General features: G+C 40.0%; 1 long non-coding RNA gene across 3 annotated transcripts in view; it reads right to left on the minus strand.

The window, feature by feature from the left end:
* Positions 1-22873, minus strand: part of LOC143878167 (uncharacterized) — a 67538-nt gene extending 44665 nt beyond the window's left edge. For all 3 annotated transcript variants that reach the window (XR_013250888.1, XR_013250887.1, XR_013250886.1), the window contains exons 1-5: positions 22719-22873; positions 21690-21792; positions 21477-21568; positions 20860-20973; positions 20379-20464 (exon numbers count right to left, since the gene is read on the minus strand). This is a non-coding gene — a long non-coding RNA (uncharacterized LOC143878167). The remainder of the gene's footprint in view (positions 1-20378; positions 20465-20859; positions 20974-21476; positions 21569-21689; positions 21793-22718) is intronic.
* Between the last annotated feature and the right edge of the window lie 474 nt (positions 22874-23347).

Consider the following 23347-nt stretch of genomic DNA (forward strand, 5'->3'; position numbering starts at 1 on the left):
GACTCCTATCCGCCCTGGTGACGAGTGGAAAATGCCTACAAGACGAAGGACGGTATATATGTGTCTGGTCTTGCCTTTTGGCTTGAAAAATAGACATAGCACTTTCAAGCGCATCAGGATACAAGTGTTGAGGCAATTTTAAGAAAGTCTTGGTCGTCTATTTTGACGACATACTCTTCTACAGTCGAACCCCAGAGGAACATCTCCTACACTTGTTAAAAAGTGTTTACCGTAATGAGGTAGGAGAAGCATTATGTGACTTAAAAAAAATATTCCTCCCTGAACCGTTGTGTTGTATTTCTGGGGTTCAATGTCTGGTCGTGCCTTTCTACCTAACAAATGTGTCTAGCAATTTCATGCACATTATGAAACAGGTATTGAGGGCATTTATAAGGCAATTCCTGACATACTCTACTACAGTAGAACCCTGGAGGAGCATCTCCTACACTTACGAATTGTTTTTACCGAATTGAGGCAGGAGAAGCAACATGTGAATTTAAAAAAATGCTCCTCCATGAACCAAAATGTTGCATGTTGTATTTTTGGGTTCAGTGTGTTAACTCAACGGTTGCAACAGTCCCAAAGAAAGCTAGAACCATCAACGAATAGTCAGTACCTAAGAATGCCCACGAGGTAAAGAGTTTTCAAGCATTAGCCAAAAATTTTCGATGATTCATTCTTCGCTTCAGCACCATTATTGCTCCAATTACCAGTTGAATTACAATATGAGAGTTTATGTGGGCAAAAGCTGACATTGAGGCTTTGAGGAAATCAAGAAACGAAGAATAGAAGGGGCTTGTGCTCCGCCATCAAGATTTCACTAAAGTCTTTTATGATGTGCCGTGGAATGCCTTAGGAGTACGCATATTGGTAATGTACTTAACCTGGAGGTTCATCTGGTCGCATTCTTCTACGAGAAATTAAGTGATGCGGACGAGAAGTATAACACGTATGAGAAAGAACACTATGCGTTTGTTCAATCACGGCTTTATTGGTGTGATTACTTGTTACCTGAGGGTGTTCACCATAGTGACCACAAAGGACTCAGGTACTTGAGTATGAGTCTTTGTGCCGTTCCCACGCTTCTCACTCTAAAATAAGATGCAAGTAGGCATAGGTTTGTCGTTAGTCGAGGGGATCAACAAGATCACAGTTAAATATGAATTCCCAACCTCGCGACTTGAACATATGTTGGACATTATGACCGAATCTGAGTGGTTTTCAACGATTGATCTTAAGAGCGACTATCATCATATTCATATCCGCCCCGGTGACAAATGGAAAATTGCATTCAAGTCGAAAGATGGCCATATGAGTGTCTGGCAATGCCTTTTGGCTAGACGAATGCGTCTAGCATTTTCAAGCACATTATGATACAGTTATTGAGGCCAATTATAAGGCAATTCCTAGTCATCTATTTTGACGGTCGAACCCGGAGTAACATCTCCTACACCTCATAAAAGTGTTTACCGTATGGAGGTAAGAGAAGCATTATGTGAATATAACAAAGTTTCCTCCATGAAACATCATGTTCTATTTAGGGGGTTCAGTGTCAGCTCAAGGTGGGTTGCAGCAGACCCAGACAAAAGATAGAACCATCAAAAGAATAACATGTACCTAAGATTGTCCAGGAAGTAAAAAGTTTCCATGCATTAGCCACCTTTTATCGATGATTCATTCGTCGGTTCAGCACTATCATTGCTCCAATTACCAATTCTATTAGGAAATGAGAGTTTGAGGACAAAAGGTTTCATCGTGGCATTTGAGGAAATCAAAAAACAAATAATAGAAGCGATCATGCTTCTAGATAACGATTTCTCCAATGTTTTTGACGTTGCTTGTGATGCCTTAGGAGTTAGCAATGCTTCGAGATAACGATTTCTCCAATGTTTTTAAGGCTGCATGTGATGCCTTAGGAGTGAGCAACGGTAATGTACTTAGCCAGGAGGGTGATCCGGTCGCCTTCTTCATTGAGAAATTAAATGATGCAAACCAGACGAGTAGCACATATGACAAAGAACTCTATCCGATTGTTCAACCACTGCGTTATTGGTGTCATTACTTGGTCCCTCGAGAGTTCGTTCGATATTCTGACCACCAAGCACTTCAGTATTTGAGAATGAGTCATTGATTTGTTCCTGTGCTTATCACACCAAAACAAGACGAAAGTGTATGTATGTTGATAATCGGGCAATCAATAAGATCACGGCCAAGTATCGGTTCGCAATTCCGTGACTTTAAAATATGTTGACATGGTGGCCGGATCCGAGCAGTTTTCAAATAATGATCTTAAAAGCAGCTATCATTAGACTCATATCCGCCCTGGTGAGGAGTGGGAAATGCCCTCAAGACGAAGAACGATCTATATGTGTCAAGTCCTGCCTTTTAGCTTGACATATATGTTGGAGATGATGGCCAGATCCGAGAGGTTATCAAAGATGGATATTAGAAGCAGCCATCATTAGATTCATATCCGCCGTGATGACGATGGGCAAATGCCTTGAAGACGAAGGACGGTCTATATGTGCCTGGTCATGCCTTTTGGCTTGACAAATACACCTATCACTTTCTAGTGCATCATGATACAAGTGCTGAGGCCATTTATAAGGCAAGTCCTGGTCGTCTATTTTGACGACATACTCTACAACGATCAAACCCCGGAGCAACACCTCCTACACTTGATAATAAGTGTTTACCGTATCGAAGCAAGAGAAGCAATATGTGAATTAAAAAAATCTTTCCTCCATCAACCATTGTGTTGTACTTCTGAGGTTCAGTATCTGGTCGTGCCTTTCTACCTGACAAATGTGTCTAGCAATTTCATGCACATTATGAAACAGGTATTGAGGGCAATTATAAGGCAATTCCTGGTCATCAATTTTGAGGACATACTCCTCTACAATAGAACCCTAGAGGAACATCTCCTACAGTTACGAAAAGTTTTTACCGAATAGAGGTAGGAGAAGCAACATGTGAATTTAAAAAAGTGTTCACCCATTAACCATCATGTTGCATGTTGTATTTCTAGGGTTCTGTGTGTTAACTCCGGCGGATGCAACAGTGCCAGAGAAAGTTTGAACCATCAACGAATAGTCAGTACTTAAGAATGCCCAAGAGGTAAAGAGTTTTCATTCATTAGCCACATTTATCGATGATTCATTATTGGCTTCAGCACCATTATTGCTCCAATTACCAATTGCATTAGAAGATGAGAGTTTATGTGGGCAAAAGCTACCATTGAGGCTTTGAGAATATCAAGAACCGAAGGATTGAAGGGGCTTGTGCTTCGCCTTCAAGAATTCTATGATGTGGCGTGGAATGCCTCAAGAGTAGGCATATTGGTAATGTACTTAACCTGGAGGGTCATTTGGTTGCATTCTTCTACGAGAAATTAAGTGATGCAAACGAGAAGTATAGCAAGTATGAGAAAGAACTCTATGCATTTGTTCAATCACAGATTTATTGGTGTCATTACTTGTTACCTCAGGGTGTTCTCCATAGTGACAACCAAGCACTAAGGTACTTGAGTATGAGTCCTTGTGCCGCTCCCACGCTTACCACTCTTAAAAAAGGCATATGTTTGTTGTTAGTCGGGGGGGTCATCAAGATCACAGTTAAAGATGAATTCCCAACGCTACGACTTGAACATATGTTGGACATTATGGCCGAATCTGAGTGGTTTTCAACTATTGATCTTAAGACCGACTATCCTCAGATTCGTATCCGCTCTGGTGACGAATGGAAGCCTGCATTCAAGGCGAAGGATGGCCATATGAGTGTCTGGCAATGCCTTTTGGCTAGACGAATGCTTCTAGAACTTCCAAGCACATTATGATACAATTATTGAGGCCATTTAAAAGGCAATTCCTAGTTATCAATTTTGACGATCGAACCCTAGAGTAACATCTCCTACACTTGGTTAAAGTGTTAACCGTATTGAGGTAAGAGAAGCATTATGTGAATATAAAAAAATTTCCTCCATGGACCATCATGTTCTCTTTAGAGGGTTCAGTGTCTGCTCAAGGGGGGTTACAGCAGACCCAGACAAAAGTTATAGCTATCAAAAGAATAGAATGTACCTAAGAATGTCCAGGAGGTAAGAAGTTGCCATGCATTAGCCACCTTTTATAGATGATTCATTCGTCCCTTCAGCACTATTATTACTCCAATTACCAATTGCATTAGAAAATGAGAGTTTGTGGACAAAAGGTTTCATCGAGGCATTTGAAGAAATCAAGAAACGACTGATAGAAGCGACCATCCTTCCAGATAACGATTTCTCCAATGTTTTTGAGGTTGCTTGTGATGCCTTAGGAGTGAGTAATGGTAGTGTACTTAGCCAGGAGGGTCATCCGGTCGCTTTCTTCAGTGAGAAATTAATCGATGCAAACCGGACGAGTAGCACAGATGAGGAAGAACTCTATGAACTCTATCTGATTGTTCAATCACTGCGTTTTTGGCATCATTACTTGGTACCTCGGAAGTTCGTTCTCTAAAGCAACCACCAAGCACTCGAGCATTTGAGAATGAGTCATTGAGTTGTTCCCGTGCTTATCACACCAAAAAAAGACAAAAGTGTATGTGTGGTGATAGTCGGGCGATCAATAATATCAGAGCAAAGTATCGGTTCCAAATTCCGAGACTAGAAAATAGCTTAGACATGATGGCTGGATCCGAGCTGTTTTCAAAGAGTGATCTTAAAAGCAGCTATCATTAGATTCATAACCGCCCTGGTGACGAGAGGGAAATGCCCCCAAGACAAAGGACAGTCTATATGTGTCTGGTCGTACCTTTTAGCTTGACAGATATGTTGGAGATGATGGCCGGATCCGAGAGGTTTTCAAAGATTGATCTCAAAAGCAGCTATCATTAGATTCATATTTGCCTGGTGACGAGTGGAAAATGCCTTGAAGACGAAGGACGGCCTATATGTGTCTGGTCGTGCCTTTTGGGGTAACAAATACACCTAGCACTTTCAAGCGCATCATGATCCAAGTTGTGAGGCCATTTATAGGGCAAGTCTTGGTCGTCTATTTTGACAACATACTCTTCTACAATCGAACCCCAGAGGAACATCTCCTACACTTAATAAAAGAATGTTTACCGTAATGAGCCAGGCGAAGCATAATGGGAATTAAAAAAAAAACATTCATCCCTAAACCATTGTGTTATATTTCTGGGGTTCAGTGTCTGGTCGTGCCTTTCTACTTGAAAAATGTGTCTAGCAATTTCATGCACATTATGAAACAGGTACTGAGGCCATTTATAAGGCAATTCCTACTAATCTATTTTTACGACATACACCGCTACAGTAGAACCCTGGACGAACTTCTCCCTCACTTACGAAAAGTTTTTACCGAATTGAGGCAGGAGAAGCAACATGTGAATTTAAAAAAGTGTTCCCCGATGAACCACCATGTTGCATGCTGTAATTCTGGGGTTCAGTGTGTTAGCTCAAGGGGTTGCAGCAGTGCCAGAAAAAGTTGAAACCATCAAGGGATAGTATGTACCAAAGAATGACCACGAGGTAAAGAGTTTTCATGCATTAGCCACATCTATCGATGATTTATTATCGGCTTTACCATCATTATTGCTCCAATTACCACTTGCATTAGAAGATGAGAGTTTATGTGGGCAAAAGCTACCATTGAGGCTTTGAAGAAATCAAGAACCGAAGGATAGAAAGGGCTTGTGCTTCGCCCTAAAGTCTTTTATGATGTGGTGTGGAATGCCTCAGGACTAGGCATATTGGTAATGTACTTAACCTGGAGGGTCATTTGGTAGCATTCTACTACGAGAAAATAAGTGATGCAAACGAGAAGTATAACACAGATAAGAAAGAACTCTATGCGTTTGTTCAATCACGGATTTCTTGGTGTCATTACTCGTTATCTCATAGTGTTCACCATAGTGACCACCAAGCACTCAGGTACTTGAGTATGAGTCCTTGTGCCGCTCCCACGCTTCCCACTCTAAAAAAAAGATGGAAGTACGCATATGTTTTTTCTTAGTCGGGAGGATCATCAAGATCACAGTTAAAGATGAACTCCCAATGCTGCGACTTGAACATATGTTGGACATTATGGCCGAATCTAAGTGGTCTTCAACGAATGATCTTAAGAGCGACTATCCTCAGATTCGTATCCACCCAGGTGACGAATGGAAAATTACAGGCAAGCCGAAGGACGGCCATACGAGTGTCTGGCAATGCCTTTTCACTAGGCGAATGGGTCTAGAACTTTCAAGCACATTATGATACAATTATTGAGGCCATTTATATGGCAATTCCTAGTCATCTATTTTGACGATCGAACCCTGGAGTAACATCTCCTACACTTCATAAAAGTGTTTACCGTTTTGAGGTAAGAGATGCATTATGTGAATAAAAAAAAGTTTCCTCCATGAACCATCATGTTCTTTTTAGGGGGGTTCAGTGTCAGCTCAAGGGGGGTTGCAGCACACCCAGACAAAAGTTATAGCTATCAAAAGCATAGCATGTACCTAAAATGTCCAAGAGGTAAGAAGTTTCCATGAATTAGCCACCTTTTATCGATGATTTATTCGTCCCTTCAGCACTATTATTACTCCAATTACCAATTGCATTAGAAAATGAGAGTTCGTGGACAAAAGGTTTCATCGAGGCATTGAGGAAATCAAGAAATGAATGATAGAAGCGACCATACTTCCAGATAACGATTTCTCCAATGTTTTTGAGGTTGCTTGTGATGCCTAGGAGTCAGCAATGCTTCGAGATAACAATTTCTCCAATGTTTTTGAGGTTGCTTGTGATGGCTTAGGAGTAAGCAATTGTAGTGTAATTAGCCAGGAGGGTCATCCGGTCGCTTTCTTCAGTGAGAAATTAAATGACGCAAATCGGACGAGTAGCACATATGACAAAGAACTCTATCTGATTGTTCAATCACCGCGTTATTGGCGTCATTACTTGGTATCTCGGGAGTTCGTTCTCTATGGCGTCCACCAAGCACTTGAGAATTTCCGAATAAGTCATTGAGTTGTTCCCGTGCGTAGCACACCAAAAAAAGACGAAAGTGTATGTATGGTGATAGTCGGGCAATCAATACGATCACGGCTGAGTATCAGTTCCAAATGTCGTGACTTGAAAATAAGTTGGACATGACGGTCGGATCCGAGCAGTTTTCAAAGAGTGATCTTAAAAGCAACCACCAATAGATTCATATCCGCCTGGTGACGAGTGGAAAATGCCTTCAAGACAAAGGACGGTCTATATGTGTCTGGTCGTGCCTTTTGGCTTGACAAATACACCTACCCCTTTCAAGCGCATCATGATACAAGTTGTGAGGTCATTTAGAAGGAAAGTCCTGGTCGTCTATGTTGACGACATACTCATTCTACAATCGAACCCTGGAGGAACATCTCCTACACTGGTTAAAAAGTGTTTACCGTAACAAGGCAGGAGAAGCATTATGTGAATTAAAAAAGAAACATTCCTCCCTGAACCATTGTGTTGTATTTCTGGGCTTCAATGTCTAGTCGTGCCTTTCTACCTTACAAATGTGTCTAGCAATTTCATGCACATTATGAAACAGGTATTGAGGGCATTTATAACGCAATTCCTGCTCATCTATTTTGACGACATACTCCTCTACAATAGAACCCCGGAGGAACATCTCCAACACTTACGAACAGGTTTTACAGAATTAAGGTAGGAGAAGCAACATGTGAATTTAAAAAAGTGTTCACCCATAAACCATCATGTTGCATGTTGTATTTCTGGGGTTCAGTTTGTCCGGTCGTGCCTTTTAGCTTGACAGATATGTTGGAGATGATAGACATATCCGAGAGGTTTTCAAACATTATCTTAAAAGCAGCCATCATTAGATTCATATCCGCCCTGGTGACGAGTGGAAAATGCCTTCAAGACGATGGACGGTCTATAAATGTCTGGTCGTGCCTTTTTGCTTGACAAATACACCTAGCACTTTCAAGCGCATCATGACACAAGTGCTGACGCCATTTATAAGCCAAGTCTTGGTCGTCTATTTTGGCGACATACTCTTCTACAATCGAACCCCGGAGGAACATCTCCAACGCTTGATAAAAAGTGTTTACCGTATTGAGGAAGGAGAAGCATTATGTGAATTAAAAATAACTTTCCTCCCTGAACTATCCTGTTATATTTCTGAGGTTCAGGGTCTGGTCGTCCCTTTCTACCTAACAAATATGTCTAGCAATTTCATGCACATTATGAAACATGTATTGAAGGCATTTATAAGGCAATTCCTGCACATCTATTTTGACGACATACTCTTCTACAATAGAACCGTGGAGGAACATCTCCTACACTTACGAAAAGTTTCTACCAAATTGATGCAGGAGAAGCAACATGTGAATTTAAAAAAGTGTTCCTCCATGAACCAAAATGTTGCATGTTGTATTTCTGGGGTTCAGTGTGTTAGCTCAAGGGGTTGCAGCAGTCCCAGAGAAAGTTAAAACCATCAACGAATAGTCTGTACCTAAGAATATGCCCACGAGGTAAATAGTTTTCCTACATTAGCCAAATTTTTCAATGATTCATTCATGGCTTCAGCACTATTATTGCTCCAATTACCAGTTGTATTAGAATATGAGAGTTTATATGGGCAAAAGCTGCCATTGAGGCTTTGAGGAAATCAAGAAATGAAGGATAGAAGGGGCTTGTGCTTCGCCTTCGAGATTTCTCTAAAGTCTTTTATGATGTGGCGTGGAAATCTCAGGAGTAGGCATATTGGTAATGTACTTAACCCGGAGGGTAACCTGGTCGCATTCTTCTACGAGAAATTAAGTGATGTGAAGGAGAAGTATAGCACGTATGAGAAAGAACTCTATGCGTTTGTTCAATCACGGCTTTATTGGTGCCATTAACACCTCAGGGTGTTCCCCATAGTGACCACCAAGCACTCAGGTACTTGAGTATGAGTCCTTATGCCGTTCCCACGCTTCTCACTCTAAAATAAGATGGAAGTAGGCATATGTTTGTTGTTAGTCAGGGGGATCAACAAGATCGCAGTTAAAGATGAATTCCCAACCCCGCGACTTGAACATATGTTGGACATTATGGCAGAATCTAAGTGGTTTTCAACGATTGATCTTGAGACCAACTACCAACAGATTCATATTCGCCCCGGTGACGAATGGAAAATTGCATTCAGGACGAAGCATGGCCATATGAGTGTCTGGCAATGCCTTTTGTCTAGACGAACGCGCCTAGCACTTCCAAGTTATGATACAGTTATTGAGGCCATTTATAGGGCAATTCCTAGTCATCTATTTTGACGATCGAACCCTGGAGTAACATCACCTACACTTGATAAAAGTGTTTACCGTATTGAGTAAGAGAAGCATTATGTGAATATAAAAAAGTTCCCTCGTTGAACCATCATGTTCTATTTAGAGGGTTCAGTGTCAGCTAAAGGGGGGTTGCAGCAGACCTACACAAAAGTTAGAGCCATCAAAAGAATAGCATGTACCAAGGAATGTCCATGAGGTAAAAAGTTTGCAACCATTAGGCACCTTTTATCGATGATTCATTCGTTGCTTCAGCACTATTATTGCTCCAATTACCAATTGCATTAGAAAATGAGAGTTTGTGGACAAAAGGTTTCATCGAGGCATTTGAAGAAATCAAGAAACGGATGATTGAAGTAATCATGCTTCCAGATAACGATTTCTCCAATGTTTTTGAGGTTGCTTGAGATGCCTTAGGAGTGAGCAATGCTTCGAGATAACGATTTCTCCAATATTTTTGAGGTTGCTTGTGATGCCTTAAGAATGACCAATCGTAGTGTACTTAGCTAGGAGGGTCATCCGGTCACTTTCTTCAGTAAGAAATTAAATGATGCAAACCGGACAAGTAGCACATATGAGAAATAACTCTATCCAATTGTTCAATCATTGCGTTATTGGCATCATTACTTGGTACCTCGGGAGTTCGTTCTCTATAGTGACCACCAAGCACTTGAGTATTTGAGAATGAGTCAATGAGTTATTCCCGTGCTTGTGACACCAAAAAAGACGAAAGTGTATGTTTGTTGAGCCGGGCGATCAATTCCCAATTTCGCGACTTGAAAATATGTTGGACATGATGGAAGGATCCGAGCAGTTTTCAAATAGTGATCTTAAAAGCAGCTATCAATAGCTTCATATCCTCCTTCGTGACCAGTGGAAAATGACCTCAAGACAAAGGACGGTCTATTTGTGTCTGGTCGTGCCTTTAGCCTGACAGCTATGCTGGAGATGATGGCCGAATCAGAAAGGTTTTCAAAGATTGATCTTAAACCCAGCCATCAATAGATTCATATCCGCATTGGTGATGAGTGGAAAATACCTACAAGACGAAAGACGGTCTATATGTGTCTGGTCGTGCCTTTTGGCTTGACAAATACACCTAGAACTTTCAAGCGCATCATGATACAAGTGCTGAGGCCATTTATCAGAAAGTCATGGTCGTCAATTTTGACGACATACTCTTCTACAATCAAACCCCGGAGGAACATCTCCTACACTTGTTAAAAAGTGTTTATCGTAATAAGTTAGGAAAAGCATTATGTGACTTAAAAAAACATTCCTTCCTGAACCATTGTGTTGTATTTTTGGGGTTCAATGTCTGGTCGTACCTTTCTACCTGACAAATGTGTCTAGCAATTTCATGCACATTACGAAACAGGTATTTAGGGCATTTACAAGGCAATTCCTGCTTATCTATTTTGACTACATACTCTTCTACAATAGAACCTTGGAGGAGCATCTCCTACACTTACGAAATGATTTTACCGAATTGAGGCTGGAAAAGCAACATGTGAATTTAAAAAAGTGTTCCTACATGAACCAAAATGTTACATGCTATATTTCTAGGTTCAGTGTGTTAGCACAACGGCTTGCAACAGTCCAGAGAAAGTTAGAACCATCAACGAATAGTCAGTACCTAAGAATACTGACGAGGTAAAGAGTTTTCATGCATTAGCCATTACAATATCAGAGTTTATGTGGGCAAAAGCTTATATTGAGGCTTTGAGGAAATCAAGAAACGAAGCATAGAAGGGGCTTGTGCTTCGCCTTCAAGATTTCTCTAAAGTCTCTTATGATGTGGCGTGGAATGCCTCAGGAGTAGGCATATTGGTAATGTACTTAACCTGGAGGTCCATCTGGTCGCATTCTTCTACGAGAAATTACATGATGCGAACGAGAAGTATAACACGTATGACAAAGAACTCTATGCGATTGTTCAATCACGGCTTCATCGGAGTCATTACTTGTTACCTCAGGGTGTTTTCCATAGTGACCACCAAGCACTCAGGTACATGACTATGAGTCCTTGTGCCGCTCCCATGCTTCCCACTCAAAAAAAAAGATCTAAGTAGGCATATGTTTGTTGTTAGTCGGGGGGATAATCAAGATCACAGTTAAAGATGAATTCCCAACGCTACGACTTGAACATATGTTGGACATTATGGCCGAATCTGAGTGGTTTTTAGCGATTGATCTTAAGACCGACTATCCTCAGATTCGTATCCGCTCTGGTGACGAATGGAAACCTGCATTCAAGACGAAGGATGGCCATATGAGTGTCTGGCAATGACTTTTGGCTAGACGAATGCTTCTAGAACTTCCAAGCACATTATGATACAATTATTGAGGCCATTTATAAGGCAATTCCTAGTTATCAATTTTGACGATCGAACCCTAGAGTAACATCTCCTACACTTGATAAAAGTGTTTACCGTATTGAGGTAAGAGAAGCATTATGTGAATATAAAAAAATTTCCTCCATGGACCATCATGTTCTTTTTAGAGGGTTCAGTGTCTGCTCAAGGGGGGTTACAGTAGACCCAGACAAAAGTTATAGCTATCAAAAGAATAGCATGTACCTAAGAATGTCCAGGAGGTAAGAAGTTGCCATGCATTAGCCACCTTTTATAGATGATTCATTCGTCCCTTCAGCACTATTATTAGTCCAACTACCAATTGCATTAGAAAATGAGAGTTTGTGGACAAAAGGTTTCATCGAGGCATTTGAGGAAATCAAGAAACGGCTGATAGAAGCGATCATCCTTCCAGATAACGATTTCTCCAATGTTTTTGAGGTTGCTTGTGATGCCCTAGGAGCGAGGAATGCTTCGAGATAACAATTTCTCCAATGTTTTTGAGGTTGCTTAGGATGCCTTAGGAGTGAGTAATGGTAGTGTACTTAGCCAGGAGGGTCATCCAGTCGCTTTCTTCAGTGAGAAATTAAATGATGCAAACCGGACGAGTAGCACAGATGAGAAAGAACTCTATCCGATTGTTCAATCACTGCGTTATTGGCATCATTACTTAGTACCTCGGGAGTTCGTTCTCTACAGCGACCACCAAGCACTTGAGTATTTGAGAATGAGTCATTGAGTTGTTCCCGTGCTTATCACACCAAAAAAAGACGAAAGTGTATGTGTGGTGATAGTCGAGTGATCAATAATATCAGAGCAAAGTATCGGTTCCAAATTCCGTGACTTGAAAATATGTTGGACATGATGGCCGGATCCCAGCAGTTTTCAAAGAGTGATCTTAAAAGCAGCTATCATTAGATTCATATCCGCCTTGATGACGAGTGGGAAATGCCCTCAAGACGAAGGACGGTATATATATGTATGGTCGTGCCTTTCAGCTTGACAGATATGTTGGAAATGATGGACGGATCCGAGAGGTTTTCAAAGCTTGATCACAAAAGCAGCCATCATTAGATTCATATCCGACCTGGCGACAAGTGGAAAACGCCTTCAAGATGAAGGACGGTCTCTGTGTCTGGTCGTGCATTTTGGGTTAACAAATACACCTAGCCCTTTCAAGCGCATCATGATACAAGTTGTGAGGCCATTTATAAGGCAAGTCCTGGTCGTCTATTTTGACGACATACTCTTCTACAATCGAACCACGGAGGAACATCTCCTACCCTGGATAAAAAGTTTTTACCGTAACGAGGCAGGAGAAGCATTATGTGAATTAAAAGAAAACATTCCTCCCTGAACAATTGTGTTGTATTTCTTGGGTTCAGTGTCTAGTCGTACATTCCTACCTGACAAATGTGTCTAGCAATTTCATGCACATTATGAAACAGGTATTGAGGGCATTTATAAGGCTATTCCTGCTCATCTATTTTGAAGACATACTTGCCTACAATAGAACCATCGAGGAACATCTCCTACACTAACGAAAAGTTTTTACTGAATTGAGGCAGGAGAAGCAATATGTGAATTTAAAAAGGTGTTCCCCCATGAACCATCATGTTGCATGTTGTATTTATGGGGTTCAATGTGTTAGCTCAAGGGGTTGCAGCAGTGCCAGAGAAAGTTGGAACAATCAACAAATAAGATGTACCTAAGAATGCCCACGAGGTAAAGAGTTTTCATGCATTAGCCACATTTATCGATGATTCATTATTGGCTTCAGCACCATTATTGCTCCAATTACAAGTTGCATTAGAAGATGAAAGTTTATGTGGGCAAAAGCTACCATTGAGGCTTTGAGGAAATCAAGAACCGAAGGATAGAAGGGGCTTGTGCTTCGCCTTCAAGATTTCTCTGAAGTCTTATATGATGTGTCGTGGAATGCCTCAGGATTAGGCATATTGGTAATGTGCTTAACCTGGAGGGTCATTTGGTCGCATTCTTCTACGAGAAATTAAGTGATGACAACGAGAAGTATAGCACGTATGAGAAACAACTCTATGTGTTTGTTTAATCAAGGATTTATTGGTGGCATTACTTGTTACGTCAGGGTGTTCTCCATAGGGACCACCAAACAATACTTGAGTATGAGTCCTTGTGTTGCTCCCACGCTTCCCACTCCAAAAAAAAGACGGAAGTAGGCATATATTTGTTGTTAGTCTGGAGGAACATCAAGATCACAATTAAAGATGAATTCCCAACACTGCAACTTGAACATATGTTGGAAATTATGGCCGAATCTGAGTGGTTTTCAACGATTGATCTTAAGAGCGACTATCCTCAGATTCGTGTCCGCTCTGGTGACGAATGGAAAATTGCATTCAAGACGAAGGATAGCCATATGAGTGTCTGGCAATGCCTTTTGGCTAGACGAATGCGTCTAGAACTTTCAAGCACATTATGATAAAATTATTGAGGCCATTTATAAAGCAATTCCTAGTCATCCATTTTGACGATCGAACCCTGGAGTAACATCTCCTACACTTCATAAAAGTGTTTACCGTTTTGAGGTAAGAGAAGCATTATGTGAATATAAAAAAGTTTTCTCCATGAACCACCATGTTCTATTTAGGGGGTTCAGTGTCAGCTCAAGGGGGGTTGCAGCAGACCCAGACAAAAGTTATAGCTATCAAAAGAATAGCATGTACCTAAGAATGTCTAGGAGGTAATAAGTTTCCATGCATTAGCCACCTTTTATCGATGAATCATTCGTCCCTTCAGCACTACTATTACTCCAATTACGAATTGCATTAGAAAATGAGAGTTTGTGGACAAAAGGTTTCATCGAGGCAATTGAGGAAATCAAGAAACGAATTAAAGAAGCGATCATCCTTCCAAATAACGATTTCTCCAATATTTTTAAGGTTGCTTGTGATGCCTTAGGAGTGAGCAATGCTTCGAGATAACGATTTCTCCCATGTTTTTTAGGTTGCTTGTGATGCCTTAGGAGTAGGCAATGGTAGTGTACTTAGCCAGGAGGGTCATCCGGTCGCTTTCTTCAGTGAGAAATTAAATGACGCAAACCGGACGAGTAGCACATATGAGAAAGAACTGTATCCGATTGTTCAATCACCGCGTTATTGGCGTCATTACTTGGTACCTAAGGGGTTCGTTCTCTATAGCGACCACCAAGCACTTGAGTATTTGAGAATAAGTCATTGAGTTGTTCCCGTGCTATCACACCAAAAAAAGACGAAAGTGTATGTGTGGTGATAGTCAGGCAATCAATAAGATCACAGCAAAGTATCGGTTCCAAATTCCGTGACTTGAAAATATGTTGGACATGATGGCCGGATCCGAGCAGTTTTCAAAGAGTGATCTTAAAAACAGATATCATTAGATTCATATCCGCCCTGGTGACGAGTGGGAAATGCCCTCAAGACGAAGGACGGTCTCTATGTGTCCGGTCGTGCCTTTTAGCTTGACAGATATGTTGGAGATGATGGCCGGATCCAAGAGGTTTTCAAAGATTGATCTCAAAAGTAGCCATTCATTAGATTCATATCCGCCCAGGTGAAGAGGGGAAAATGCCTTCAAGACAAAGGACGGTCTATATGTGTCTGGTCGTGCCTTTTGGCTTGACAAATACACCTACCCCTTTCAAGCGCATCATGATACAAGTTGTGAGGTCATTTAGAAGTAAAGTCCTGGTCGTCTATGTTGACGACATACTCTTCTACAATCGAACCCTAGAGGAACATCTCCTACACTGGCTAAAAAGTGTTTACCGTAATGAGGCAGGAGAAGCATTATGTGAATTAAAAAGAAACATTCCTCCCTGAACCATTGTGTTGTATTTCTGGGCTTCAATGTCTGGTCGTGCCTTTCTACCTGACAAATGTGTAGCAATTTCATGCACATTATGAAACAGGTATTGAGGGCATTTATAACGCAATTCCTGCTCATCTATTTTGACGACATACTCCTCTACAATAGAACCCTCCAACACTTACAAAAAGTTTTTACCGAATTAAGGTAGGAGCAACAACATGTGAACTTAAAAAAGTGTTCACCCATTAACCATCATGTTGCATGTTGTATTTCTGGGGTTCAATGTGTGTTAGCTAAGGGGTTGAAGCAGTGCCAGAGAAAGTTGGAACCATCAACGAATAGTATGTACCTAAGAATGCCTACGAGGTAAAGAGTTTTCATGCATTAGCCACATTAATCGATGATTCATTATTGGCTTCAGCACCATTATTGCTCCAATTACTTGTTGCATTAGAAGATGAGAGTTTATGTGGGCAAAAGCTGCCATTGAGGCTTTGAGGAAATCAAGAAATGAATGATAGAAGGAGCTTGCGCTTCGCCTTCAAGATTTCCCTAAAGTCTTTTTCGATGTAGTTTGTGATGCCTCGGGAGTAGGCATTGGTGGTGTACTTAACCAGGAGAGTAATCTAGTCACATTCTTCGGTGAGAAATTAAATTATGCGAACTATGCGAACTAGAAGGATAGCACGTATGAGAAAGAACTCTATGAGTTTGTTCAATCACGGCGTTATTGGTGTCATTACTTGTTAACTCAGGAGTTCGTTCACTATAATGACCACCGAGCACATAGGTACTTGAGTATTAGTCCTTGTCCAGTTCCCGCACTTCTCCACTCCTAAAAAGACGGACGTTGGGATATGGATGTTGATTGTCGGGCGATTAACAAGATCATAGTCTCGTATAAGTTCCCAAGTTTGCGACTTGAAGTTATTGGACATGATGGGAATATCCGTGCGGGTTTCAAAGATTGATCTTAATAGCGGCTATAATCAAATTAGTATCCGCCCAGTAACGAGTTGAAAATTGCCTTCAAGACAAAGGATTGTCTACATGAGTGTCTGGTCGTGCCTTTTCGCTTGACCAATGTGCCTAGCATTTTCATGCGCACCATGATGCAGATGTTGAGGCCATTTATACGGTAGTTCTTGGTCTCCTATTTTAACGACATTCTCATCTACAACTGAACCCTAGAGGATCATCTCCTACACTTGAGAAAAGTGTTTACCGTATTGAGGCACGAGAAGCATTGTGTGAATTTAAAAAAGTGTTCCTCCATGAAGCATCATGTTGTATTTCTGAGGTTTGGTGTGCCAGCTCAAGGGGTTGCACTTGCAGCGGACCCAGAGAAAGTTGGAGCCACTGTACCTAAGAATGTCCACGAGGTAAAGAGTTTACATGCATTAGCCACATTTTACCAACGATTCACTCATGGCTTTAGCATCATTATTGCTCATATTACTAATTGCATTAGAAAATGAGAGTTTCTGTGGACAAAAGTTGCCATTGAGGCTTTTGGGGAAATCAAGAAATGAATGATAGAAGCTTGTACTTCGCCTACAAGATTTCTCCAAAGCCTTTGATGTTGCTTGTGATTTCCTCGGGTGTAGGCATTGGTGGTGTACTTAGCTAGGAGGGTCACAGGTCGCATTCTTCATTAAGAAATTAAATGATGCGAACCAAAGGTAAAGCACGTATGAGAAAGAACTCTGTGTTTGCTCAATCACTGCGTTATTGGGGCCATTACTTGTTACCTCAGGAGTTTGTTCTCTACGGTGACCACCAAGCACGTAGGCACTCGACTAGTCGGGTACTACAGTTAGAAGCAATCGGGTACTACAGTTAGAAGCTGGTGGGAGCTGCACTCAAGTAGTTTACATATGACCTCGAGCTTTTCGACGTAGTTTAAGCCATGTACTACAGTTAGAAGGAGTTGGGTCCTACAGTTAGAAGCAGTTGGGTACTACAATTAGAAGCTGGTGGGAGCTGCACTTAAGTAGTCTACATATGACCTCGAGCTTTTCGCCGTAGTTTAAGCCATGTACTATCTGCGGCATTATCTGGTCCGGAGGGAATTCGGACTATATTTGAGCCATCAAACCCTTAAATTTCAAGAAAATTAGCAGAATTTGAATGAAAGTCATCCCAAATAGGTTGCTTACCTGCAAGAGATCAATTTCACCATAAAACACAAGTCCGAGGTGAAGAATATGGTAGTTGTCATCATGTCATGTCGTGTCCTTAATGGGTAACCCTCCATTTAAAGTATTAGCAGCCATATGTAATAAGAGTTTTTTAGAATAGAAGAAAAGGTTTTCTAGTTATTTGGCAAGAATTTTACTTCTAGTTCTTCCTCCGCAACTCAAAGGATTGAGTTAGTCAATCAGAACGGTATCAAAGATGGCTCATTTTGTTCCGTGTAATACGACCATATACGCGAGTCGCATAGTCGACCTTTATTTCGCCGAGCTTTTTCGTCATCAAGAAATACCATATTACGTCTGATAGGGACACTAAGTTCGTGAGCCATTTTGGCAGTCTTTGGAAGAAGTTTGGAACCGACTTAAAGTTTAGCTCCACTTGGTAGTTAACAAGACTGCTCGGGAATTTGTTGCGAAGTAGCGTCAAGCGTTTTGGAAGTTTGGATTCAATCATCCCTAAGATTGAGTTTGAATTCAACTTAATGATGAACCACTCCACTAGATTTTCTCCTTTCGAGATCGTCTATGGAAGCAATCCACATGGGCCGTCAGATCTTCTTCCCTTACCCAATGGGGACCATATTAAGCAAGGGGACCACAACCATTGGGCAGCTATTATGTAGCCACATGGCATGCCACATCAGCTTCCAGGCGGCCATGAGCTGGCAAGAAGGACAAGTGGCAGCAAGGGATTCATTTAAGGCCCCTACCTCCCTCTATAAATAAAGGTGAGGGTCTCATTTTGAGCATTTTTTAGATTTGGAAATTTTCTTCTTCTCCTCATGGAGACGGTTCTTGGGGTTAGAAGAGAGCTTGAAGAAGAGGAATCAAGAGAGAGTAAAGGAGAAATTCCTAGGGAGAGTAAGGCCTTTCATTTCCATCTTTCTTTCAGATTGAATGTAACGAATCTTCTTCTTTGTAGTCCAGTCTAGTTCCTATTACTACCTTACTGGAAATCAAATATTGTAGTGTTTGTTTTCTTCCAAAATTTTCTCCTATTTCCATAGTTATGTTCTGCATATTTCTTATTTTCTCCTATTTCCATAGTTATGTTCTGCATATTTCTTTCCTTTAGAACATATACCTACTTATGTTGACTGTGGATAAATATTAATAATCAAGATCATTATGAAGCATTAAGACTTGGTTATTTGTCTGTGAACATTTAACTCTCAGGCTTGATATTTCCATGTTACTGTCCAATACGATATAGATCTATTCGTACAAAATTCCATCCTTGCTTCCTATCTATTTTCTGCAACTGTGCATACATAGTAGTTTTGTAGGTCTTTTCAATCCTCCTTGTTATGTCTTCACCTTCGTGCAAAGGATCGTTTCTATCTAAGATATTCCAGAAAGAGATAGAATCGGACGTTTGTAGAACATCATTTTAGTATCAATTTAGGATTGTTGCAACACAATTCTAATACGTGTTGTTCTTATAGAACCACTTGAATCCAGTTCTTTAAGTTCTATGATGAATAAGATCTGAAATAAGAAACTAGAGATCTGCCATCGTTTAACAGATTCACAAAGGTTTTAACTCCAGAATGAGTCTTAAATAGATCTGGTCACTTTTCATGGTGGGAAGGTATTTCTCAACTTTCCTTTCAGTTGTTTCTCGGAATTCTTATTATTGAACATTAGCCAAAGCCTTAATCTCAGTTCCTGGCCAAATCTCTTTTGATCTTGAGTAGATCCGTTAAGACTTCAATCCTGATCCACATCACATTGCTAGCACTAGTAAGCAAGGATCTATGAAATTCGTCGATCCCTTTTCTCTCCAAGAACTCATCTCTCTCGTCTCCATTCTTCTTCTTTGAACAATGATCATCAGAAACTACATACCATATTGCATTGTTTAGCAAAATACCAAATGGTCTCTTCTATTTGTTCTCATCTCCTATCACCGTGTACCGACATTTTCACTACCAAAATCCACAAAAATCCATTGGAAAATGCACTGTAGCCTACACTGCTCTTTTGATCTACCTCATTTTTCAGCATAAATCTCCTAAATCTCAACATATTTGAAATTCTTCTATTCCTTTTATCCCCAATAACTCATCTCTTATTCTTCTTCCACTAAAAATGATTATCGGCAACTGCATACCATATTGCATTATTTGGCAAAATTCATAGTGGGATTCTTCCATTTCTTCTCGTCTCCCATCTCTGTGTACCAATATTATCAGTACCAAAATGCTCCAAAAACCATTGGAAATTGCTCTTCAGCATACAGCTGCACTTTCGATCTCCCTCATTTTCAGCCTAAATCTCAACATATTTGTATAGGCTGTGCATGTATATCCGATTCCAAAAAGATGTCGACCATTATTAGGAAATTTTTCATCATACAAACTTTCTAACCAAAGATATTCATGAAATTCAATAAAATAATTTAAGAACATAAAGTAAGGTACTACAATCTTCAACTATCAGATAGCAACTGACGACCATAGCAATGAAAACAAAATAAGAGAAATAAAACAAAACCCAACAACTAGAATACCAACAAATTAATAGAACATAAAACACCAATCAAATATTAACTAAGAAAAAAAGAAGTGGAAAGGACATAAATGAAACAATAAAAGGATAAAAAACCCAAGGTGAAAAGAAACCAAAAGAAAAGCATACCAGCATATAAAACCACCCATAAAAACACGCAGAGACGAAAAGAAACCCTCACCTGATACTATTCCCATCAACTTCAAATGCATTCGGCTTTAATCGCAGCTTCATGAACCTTTTTTTTAATGGTCACAGCTTCATTAACTTCATCCCCAAAAAAATGAAAAATAAAAATATCAGGGCCTTAAAAACCTTGATTTTAAGTGAACCAGATGTTTGAGGGCATGGTTATGCTCCCACTTTTCCCACCTAATGAAAAAAAAAAAAAAAGGTGTATTTTGAAAATTCAACAATGTGCATTTTATACGGGCATATTTTTAAAGGAGAAAGTTGTGAAAAAAGTTATTTGTAGCTTTGGAAGGAAAGGAGGATTTATCTTTTTTGGGTTTTCATTTATATCAGAAAAGAATAGTAAATTGGTAATGATGGGAGGCATGGACGTGAGATTTTTTCTCTCTTTCGAAGAGAGGCTTTCATTAGAATAGTAGATTAATAAAGAGATGAAAAGGTAAATGTAGAGAACACAATGTGTTCCTAACCTGGATGATTCAATTAGCGTTGTAAAAAAAAAACCCTTTAATCCTTGCTTTAATCCATGCTACAATCCACACTGATTGATGCAACTTGTCCCTTACTGAAGATAGCAGCAATTTCTACATCAAACCCAAGAAACAATAAGAAATCAAATGCATTTTCAGCCTCCACAAACAGATTTGAAGATAATGAGGAAAATAAAATAGTTGAAAACACAAAAAATCCAATTCAGAAACAATAGGTGTGTAAATGAGGACCCTAATAATCATAAATAAATTCTAATCCAACCCGAAATACACGAGGCGCTAACCAAAAGAAGATCTGCATAACTAAAATCTAAGATCCGAACCGATCTACAAACAAAACCATCAAACCACAAAATTCAAAACACGGATAGGGATAATTAAAATCCAAAACTCTGAAAACTATCCAAACCTACAAAAATGTGGAAAAAAAATCGAGAGGACATGAATCTACAATCTCAAATACTATTCCGATCTAAAAACAAACCCTAAGATCCACAAGATCCGTAAAAACAAACAACGGAATCAACAAATAAAAACCACTAACCCTAATACAAACCCCAAATCCATAAAGAAAAGCACGAAGATCCGAAGCTTACCAACGTAATTGACGAGCGCGGAAATGGATAATGCTGAAGAAAACCCTTGAAACTATGCAGAGCACATAAACTGCAATCTTAAGAGCCCCAAACTGCAGCCAAATTTCAATTTGGAGTACATAGCAGTGCATCATTATAATTCTACGTAAATAACATTTTTACGTTCAAATTTTAAAGAGAGAGAAAAAGATAATTATGTAACTTTTTGTTTACCTGAATCAGATGGCTGAGAAATAGACGCATCCCCTCCTTCCATGTCTCTATTTAAGGCAGCCATTAATGCCACCATGTCAGCCTCGGAATAGTTACTTTCGTCCTGCAAATATATAAAGGAAAAAAACAAAAAAGACTTGTTAGAAACGGTTAGAATATATACGGAAGTGTCAGTCCACCAATGATCATGGAGAGCTATATTTAGTCATCATAAGAACATCAAAAAGAAAACTATTGCTCTCAAGCAAGATAGCAATCTGAAAGTGCACAAAACCTCCAGAATAATAAATAGAAACGATAGAAGACCAGATAACAGCAATGGTAAAATACATATGGTAAGATAATAACTTTCTCACTACAGACTGCTGTTGAGAAAAAGTATTTGACACCAAGAAGTGTTATCAAAGTGAACAAGGAACAATGTAAAGAATGGTTGGTAGAAAAATAAATGAACAATAATCTTTAAAATATTCAACTGTATGATAGTTAATCAATGACCCGAACCTATCAGTAATCAGTGATAAGGGAGGGTTTTTTTATTCATATTGGTACCAATTCGGGCCACACTTGAATTTTTGAAGAACGAATGAAATATTGTTTATAGAGAAAAATTGATTCCTGACCCTATTGCTCTGCTTATGCTGGGCAAGAATTTTTCGGGTTTTATTAGCAGGATAGGGGATTCCGAGTCTTTTGTTGATCAGGGTTTTGACTAGGGTTGCAGAATGCAACAACGGCATCACGTCATGGTTTAGATTAGGGTAAAATTACAGGACATTGAAACCCTAATACCCAAAATCCCGTAAAAATTACATACAAATTAGAGTTAGGGTTTGCGACAGATTACAAAAAAACAGATAGGTAGAGGAGGAGATGAAGCTTTCAAAAGCACCTAACAAATTACAGACATTGGAAGGAGATTTAGTTTTCGATAAACAATAATGCAGACACAGACGAATGAGATGGAATTCTTAAAGAAAGAGAACGATAGAGAGAGAGAGAGAGAGAGAGATGGAGTTTCGAACATACCTATTTTGGAGCTCACTTTTGCAAGAGACAACAGCAGATTAAGGGCGTGCTCGAACAACAGCAGATTAGGGTTGGAGAATGAGGAAAGCCCAAAACCCTCCGTTGGAGAGGGAAAAAACCCTCTCTCTCTCTCTCTCTCTCTAAACAAACTCTCGAACGAGTGAAAAAGGAAATAAACTTTTGTCCAACGTTCATCTGAGTTTCGTTATATGATTCCCGCACAAATTAGAAAGTTTGCCTTACTAACGGCGTCAAAGTACCGTGGAAATTCTCTTTTAATCCCGGCCATTACCCTTACTAACGGCGTCAAAGTACCGTTACAATTCTCTTTTAATCCTGGCCGCTCGCTTGGGTGAAAAAAAGGAAACTTCGGTTTGAAGTTTCAAAAACGGTAGTCTGGAATGGATCACGTGGGTGGGGTCCACGGTCTAATGTGCCTAACATAAGTTAAAAGGGCCATGCCGATCCTCCACCTGATGGATCTAGTTCTGTGGTATATAGTAGGGCCTACGAACCTATACATGGTTAGAGAGACGAGAGATTATATGGTGTCAGCCCTTGTGGTCCCCTACTTTTCAAGAAGTGTTGTACGGACCACACCCTAGGATGATCCAAACCGTCCATGTGAT

This window comes from Tasmannia lanceolata, unplaced genomic scaffold (assembly GCF_043159265.1).
Source record: "Tasmannia lanceolata isolate RefF3 unplaced genomic scaffold, GAP_Taslan_0.1 ptg000002l, whole genome shotgun sequence".
Lineage (NCBI taxonomy): Eukaryota > Viridiplantae > Streptophyta > Magnoliopsida > Canellales > Winteraceae > Tasmannia > Tasmannia lanceolata.